This window comes from Schistocerca cancellata, chromosome 2, assembly GCF_023864275.1.
Source record: "Schistocerca cancellata isolate TAMUIC-IGC-003103 chromosome 2, iqSchCanc2.1, whole genome shotgun sequence".
NCBI classification, from domain to species: domain Eukaryota; kingdom Metazoa; phylum Arthropoda; class Insecta; order Orthoptera; family Acrididae; genus Schistocerca; species Schistocerca cancellata.
Genome location: NC_064627.1, coordinates 901058707 through 901065553, shown reverse-complemented (window position 1 = coordinate 901065553; position 6847 = coordinate 901058707). Strand labels below are relative to the sequence as shown.

Sequence of the window (6847 nt, the reverse complement as noted above, 5' to 3'; positions counted from 1 at the left end):
AGAGGGTCCACCAAGTGTAGGCGAACTCTTCGAAATCGAAACTCGACTACAGTACGCCAGATGTAGTTGCTTGTCTTGTTTCAGAGGGAACCTCTAAGCCTGCAAGTCACAGAGGGTGGGATTATTGGCAGTTGGGAACTCCAATTTTAGGCCCCTAGTGGAGCCTCTCAGGGACAAGGCTGCCAATAAAGGGGAAGAAATGCAGAGTGCATTCTGTGTGCATACCGGATGGAGTCATTCCAGACGTGGAACGTGTCCTTTCGGATGCCAGGAGGAGCGCAGGGCACAGCCAACTGCAGGTGGTGACTCACGGGGTACCGAGTATGTGTGTCACTTTGGGTCGGAAGAGATTCTGGTTTCAAGCGGCTTGCAGAAGTGGTACCGGCTGCCGGTCCTATTTGCTAGATGAAAGCAGAGCTCACCATTTGCAGCATAGTCGACAGGACCGATTTCGGACCTCTGGTACAGTGCCATGTGGAGGATCTGAATCAGAGGCTCAGACGATTCTGCGACGGTGTAGGCTGCAAATTCCTCGACTTGCGCTATAGGGTGACGGGGTTTCTGGTTCCACTAAATAGGTCAGGTGTCCATTAAACACAGGGGGCGGCTATATTAATAGCGGGGACTGTGAGGCGTGGACTGGGTGGTTTAATTAGGTTAGAGGGTCTCGGGGAACACAAACAGGGCTTCAGTCTGAAAGAGTGCAGTTCGAACGCAGGAGAATGTAGATCTACGAATTGTCGGTATAACAATTGTAAATTGCTGTAGCTGTGTTGAAAAATACCAGAGCTCCACAAGTTACTAGAAGGCACTAATGCTCAAATCATTATAGGCCCTGAAATCTGGCTAAAGCCGGAGATAAGTTCGGCCGAAATTTATGTGAAGGATCTAACGATATTCAGAATGAACAGTCTAAATACAGTTGACGGTGGCCTGTTTGTCGCTGTTAGACGCAGTTTATCTTGTAGTGAAATTGAAGCAAATAGTTCCTGTGAATTAGTATGGGTAAGCATCACTTTTGGAAATAGAAATAAAATAATAATTGGATCCTTTTAACCACCTCTCAGCTTAGATGATACAATTGCTGAAAGGTTCAAAGAAACCTTGAGTCTAATTTCAAACACGTACCCGGTAGATACAATTATAGTAGGTGGTGACTTTAATTTACCCTAGATATGTTGCCGAAAATACACTACTGACCATTAAAATTGCTACACCAAGAAAAAATGCAGATGATAAATGGGTATTCATTGGAAAAATATATTATACTAGAATTGATTGAATGTGATTACATTTTGACGCAATTTGGGTGCATAGATCCTGAGATATCAGTACCCAGAACAACCACCTCTGGCCGTAATAACGGCCTTGATACGCCTGGGTATTGAGTCAAACAGAGCTTGGATGGCGTGTAACAGGTACAGCTGCCCATGCAGCTTCAACACGATACCACAGTTCATCAAGAGTAGTGACTGGCATGTTGTGACGAGCCAGTTGCTCGGCCACCATTGATCAGACGTTTTCAATTGGTGAGAGATCTGGAGAATGTGCTGGCCATGGCAGCAGTCGAACATTTTCTGTATCCAGAGAGGCCCGTACAGGACCTTCAACATGCGATCGTGTATTATCCTGCTGAAATGTAAGGTTTCGAAGGGATCGAATGAAGGGTAGAGCCACGGGTCGTAACACATCTGAAATGTAACGTCACTGTTCAAAGTGCCGTCAATGCGAACAAGAGGTGACCCAGACGTGTAACCAATGGCACCCCATAACATCACCCCGAGTGATTCTCCACTATGGCGATGACGAATACACCCTTCCAAGGTGCGTTCGCCGCGATGTCGCCAAACACGGATGCGACCATCATGATGCTGTAAACAGAACCTGGATTCATCCGAAAAAATGACGTTTTGCCGTTCGTGCACCGAGGTTCGTCATTGAGTACAGCATCGCAGGCGCTCCTGTCTGTGATGCAGCGTCAAGGGTAACCGCAGCCATGGTCTCCGAGCTGATAGTCCATGCTGCTGCGAACGTCGTCGAACTGTTCGTGCAGATGGTTGTTGTCTTGCAAACGTCCCCATCTGTTGACTCAAGGATCGAGACGTGGCTGCACGATCCGTTACAGCCATGCGGATAAGATGCCTGTCATCTCGACTGCTAGTGAAACGAGGCCGTTGGGTTCCAGATCGGCGTTCCGTATTACCTCCTGAACCCACAGATTCCGTATTCAGCTAACAGTCATTGGATCTCGACCAACGCGAGCAGCAATGTCGCGATGCGATAAACAGCAATCGCGATAGGCTACAATCCGACCTTTATCAAAGTCGGAAACGTGATGGTACGCATTCCTCCATACACGAGGCCTCACAACAACGTTTCACCAGGCAACGCCGGTAAACTACTGTTTGTGTATGAGAAATCGGTTGGAAACGTTCTTCATGTCAGCACGTTGTAGGCGTCGCCACCGGCGCCAACCTTGTGTGAATGCTCTGAAACACTAATCATTTCCATATGACAGCATCTTCTTCCTGTAGGCAACGGCCTTACCGCAGTGGATACACCGGTTCCCGTCAGATCACTGAAGTTAAGCGCTGTCGGGCGTGGCTGGCGCTTGGATGGGTGACCATCCGGGCCGCCATGTGCTGTTGCAATTTTTCGGGGTGCACTCAGCCTCGTGATGGCGACTGAGGAGTTACTCGACCGAGTAGCAGCGGCTCCGGTCGAAGAAAATTATCGTAACGACCGGGAGAGCGGTGTGCTGACCACACGCCCCTCCTATTCGCATCCTCAGCTGAGGATGACACGGCGGTCGGATGGTCCCGATGGGTCACTTGTGGCCTGATGCCGAAGTGCGTGCTTCTTCCTGTCGGTTAAATTTCCCATCTGTGCCACATCATATTCGTGGTGTAGCAATTTTAATGGCCAGTAGTGTACATGTTTAAATCCGGAGGTAAGCATAAAATATCATCCGAAATTGTACTAAACGCATTCTCTGGAAATTATTTCGAGTAATTAGTTCATGAGCTCACTCTAATAGTAAACTGTTGTGAAAACACTCTTGACCTCTTAGTTACAAATAATCCTGTGCTAATAGCGAGCATCAGAACGGATACAGGGTAGTAAACACAAGGTTGTTGCAGCGAGACTGAATCTCAAAACCACCAAAAATAAAAACGATAGTCAAAAAAGCTGATAAAAATTCGCTTGACGCCTTCCTTAGAGATAGTTTTCACTCCTTCCAAATTAACAATGTAAGTGTACACCAGGTGTGGCTTGAATACAAAGAAATAGTATCGACAGCAGTTGAGAGATTTATACCAAATAAATTAACAAACGACGAAGCTAATCCCCCATGGTACACAAATTAGGTCAGAATACCGATGCAGTAACAACGAAAAAAGCATGCCAAATTAAAACTAACTCAAAATCCCAAAATATTGCGATCTTTTACAAAAGCTAGGAATTTAGCACGGACTTCAATGGGAGATGCTTATAATAGTCCCCACAGCGAAATCTTGTCTCGCAATCTGGTAGCAAATCCAGAGACATTCTGGTCGTACGTAAAGTATGCAATCAGCAAGAGTCAATCATTTCCTTCTCTGCACGGTACCAACGGAAATACTATCGCTAACAGTGCTGCTAAAGCAGAGTTATTAAACAAAGCCTTCCCAAATTCCTTTACCAAAGACGACGAAGTAAATATTCCAGAATTCGAATCAAGAATAGCTACAAACATGAGTAATGAAGCAAAAAGAAAGTCTTTCGGTACAGACCGTATACCAATTAAGTTCGTTTCAAAGTATGTTGATGCAATAGCTCCATGCTTAACAATCATGTGTAACGTCTCGGTCGACGAATGAACCGTACCAAAGGACTGAAAAATTGCACGGGTCACACTGATATTCGAGAAAGGCAATAGGAGTAATCGACTAAATTACAGGACCAAATTAACGCCGATATGCAGCGGGATTTTGGAACATATATTGTGCTTGAAAATTATGAATTACCTCGAAGAGAACGGTCTATTGACACACTGCGAACTCGGATTTAGAAAACATCGTTCTTGTTTGACACAACCAGCTATTTCCTCACTCGAAGTGTTGAGTGCTATCGACAAGGGATTTCAGGTTGATTCCGTAGATTTCCAGAAGGGTTTTGACACCGAAACTTACAAGCGGTTTGTAGTCAGATTGCGTACTTATGGAATATCTTCTCAGTTTGCGACTGGATTCGTAATTTCCCGTCAAAGATGTCACAGTTCGTAATAATTGACGGGAAGTCATCGAGTGACACAAAAGTGACTTCTGTCGTTTCCCAAGGTAGGGTGGTCACCAACTTTCTCCTTCGAATGTGAAAATAGTTTGTTGACTCTTACCTTATAGATAGACACGACTAAGATAACAAAATAAGGGAAATCAGAGCTCTCACGGGAAGCTATCGGTTTCGTTTTTTCCGCGCGCTGTCCGAGTGTGGAATAATAGAGAATTGTTGTGAAGGTGGTTCAGTTAACCTTCTGCCAGGCACTTAAGTGTGATTCGTAGAGTATCCATGTAGATGTAAATGCAGATGTAGCACGCTGTTTCTCATGCACGGACATAAAGAATATAATGTACAATGTTAATGACGTCTGTTTTTAAGAGTTTCCACATAAAAACTTCGGAGGCATTGACTTTCAGCACGCCCTCTTATAGGCATGTATGCATTTATACGCAGTCAGTGTCAGAAATTTTTAAAACAATATGCAGCTGTACATGTAAAAATCATTATTTGGTATATGTCATAGACGTCATATACTGTAGCTTCCAAGCAAACATCATTACTTGTTATACACCATAGACGTTATGTAATGTTTCTTCTAATTTGTATTTCGCCTGTTAACAGAACAAAGAAATGTGTTCTATGCTAAGGAATACGAGCGAAACTTTCGACGATTTTTTTAATATCTGAGTTTTCGCTGAAAATAATGTCAAGATGTTTCGTTACATGTGTAAAAATTTCTACTTCTTCCAAATATTTCGGAAGTGCTGATAGGATTTTGTCATATCACTGGTCGTGTGTTTGTGATCGTTTACGTGTAACTGAATGAAGATAGTTTCGTGTCAGTAAGATTCAGATGTTCTCTACATCCTTGATTTGAAATTTCATCCTGTCTGTCCTGTGTATATTTTGTGACATCCCATTATAACTTACAAACAAATGAACGGGCAAATTTACAGAATTGCTGTATGCTGTGTCAAATTTGTGATAGTAATGTGCCAATTGTTCTGAAGCTTATTTTTAGGTTGGTTTTTTTCAAGTGCAAGAGTGATTTTATTTAATACTTTTCTTCAACATGGCGTGATAGTAAATTGTGTATTTTTGCAATAAGTCAAGCCACTGTGCGATAGTATGGAAAGCCGCTTGCTCTCAAAACACTGTATTCTACAACGTGGAAGGGCTGTGTGCAATCGTTGTGGTTTCGGAGAGATTGAGCCGTCCAGTGAACAACGATCAAGTTCTTCTTTCTTCGTAGTAATCTCTGTACATAATCAATAAGAGAGTTGCTGGTCTGAACTTGGTGGTTTTTCTATTACTGCTGATATGGCATGGCAGTTGTGTGCCATCGGTATTTTTTAAAAGCGAAGGCTTCTGCACAAGCAAGAACGCTAGCAGTGTACGTGTCTGACGAGAGTACCGATGATATTTCTATCCTTGACGCTTACTGCCAAGGAGGACGGCACATTGGACTTTGGGCGCCATTGGCGTATTACAAATACTGAATGCTTATATCTAGACGACAACGTCCACGGCGCAATAAGGTACACGTGTTAACAGAATTAAGAATTATCGATCAGCACACACGGGTGCCTTTAGTCAGAGCCAATTTACTGCTGCTCAGTCTCTTAAGTTATTATGCGTTGCTGCGTGAGGAACGTATGGATGTGTCTTATTAATTGTTTTTCCTACAAGGTGACACTAGATGGTAACTGTTACCTGTAATTCCATTTCGGCCTGGCTAAATTTAAAGCATTGGTTATTACCATAAAAACTGGTACTGGCTCAGTTGTACACATGCTTTAAACTGCATACATTAAGTGTAAGTTTTCTGGTAAGCCACTCTTTGCTTTAGAACTCTGGTTTCGGCTCGCGTAAATAACTGCTTAACTGGTTTTTGTTGGCACCCTTATGACTTTCAGTAGCCGTTGTGATCCACCCCTTACCCGTATTAACTAAAATTTCTGAAAAGGTACTACATTTGTTAATTGGAGAACCTGCGGGCGATTGCTTCAAGTTGGGCTAGTGTGTCCACGGGTGTTTAACTTCTTGTCACTCTAATACGTAACAATGTAAGTACGTGGCGCAAATCGAGGTGTGGTATCGCATAATGGAAATTATCACTGACTGCCCCGGGCTTAATACACTACTGGACAATAAAATTGCTACACCAAGAAGAAATGCAGATGATAAACGGGCATTCATTGGACAAATATATTATACTAGAACTGACATGTGATTACATTTTGACGCAATTTGGGTGCATAGATCCTGAGATATCAGTACCCAGAACAACCACCACTGGCCGTTATAACGGCCTTGATACGCCTGGGCATTGAGTCAAACAGAGCTTGGATGGCGTGTAACAGGTACAGCTACCCATGCAGCTTCAACACGATACCACAGTTGATCAAGAGTAGTGACTGGCGTATTGTGACGAGCAAATTGCTCGGCCACCATTGACCAGACGGTTTCAATTGGTGAGAGATCTGGAGAATGCGCTGGCCAGGGCATCAGTCGAGCATTTTCTGTATCCAGAAAGGCCCGTACAGGACCTGCAACATGCGGTCGTGCATTATCCTGCTGAAATGTA

The 6847-nt window shown here is 43.8% G+C and overlaps 1 pseudogene; it reads left to right on the top strand.

Annotated features, from left to right (window-relative positions):
• Positions 1–2533: 2533 nt before the first annotated feature.
• LOC126164236 (5S ribosomal RNA) lies at positions 2534–2651 on the top strand (annotated as a pseudogene).
• The last annotated feature ends 4196 nt before the right edge of the window (positions 2652–6847 follow it).